Genomic DNA, 883 nt, shown 5'->3' with positions numbered 1-883 from the left:
TACTGAAGACCCCCTCGTGATGGCTTGCGATGATTGATAATGGACTCCACTTCGTATTCTTCTTGAGAATCGACCAGGTCTGGAGGGGGAGTGACGTAGTTTGGTCCATGTTCCTTGGTCGTGTGATACGGTCGAAGGAGCGAGACGTGGAAGACTGGGTGGATGCGCCACTTCTGGGGTAGGCCTAGACGTATAGTTGTGGGGCTGAGGACTTCCGTGACCAGGAATGGGCCTTCGCGCCTGGGGGCAAACTTCCTTGATGGGTATGGTAGCTGAATGTTGCGCGAGTCCAGAAAGACTTTATCGCCTTTCTGGAACGGTGACGTCTTTGTCAGGGGGTGTTTAGCCATTGCTTCGGCTGCTTGGCGGTGCGAAGCGATAGTATTTTCCCTGGCATCTCGGAGCTTCCTGAGCTGTTCTTCTACTGCTGGATACTTGGACTCTATCCGCGCTGTGGGAATTGCCGGAGGGTTGTATCCGAGTAGTAGTTCGAAGGGTGTCCGATTGGTAGAACTATGCACCCTCTGGTTATGAGCGAACTCGAACTGTGATAGAAGGTTGCTCCAGGTATCTGGATGATTGGCACAATAAATCCGGAGGGCCACCCCTAATTCCTGGATGGCTCGTTCGGATTGACCATCCGTCTGCGGGTGATGGGCTGTACTCATGTGCGTGTGAATCCCCAGTTTGCGTCCCAGTTCTCGGAAAGTTGCTGATGCAAACTGAGGTCCCCGATCGGAGATGATGTGGTCAGGTAGTCCGAACCGTGTGTAGACGTCCTTCTGAAGAAGGTCAGCTGCTCCCATGGCTGTGATGGTCTTGTTGCACGGCGATAGGACGATAGCTTTGGTGACGTCATGGTCCACAACCACCTGGACTGCGT

The sequence above is a fragment of the Lentinus tigrinus genome (assembly GCF_003813185.1).
Source record: "Lentinus tigrinus ALCF2SS1-7 unplaced genomic scaffold L226scaffold_13, whole genome shotgun sequence".
NCBI lineage: Eukaryota > Fungi > Basidiomycota > Agaricomycetes > Polyporales > Polyporaceae > Lentinus > Lentinus tigrinus.
The sequence above is the reverse complement of the archived record's forward strand: the minus strand, read 5'-3'. Positions refer to the sequence as shown.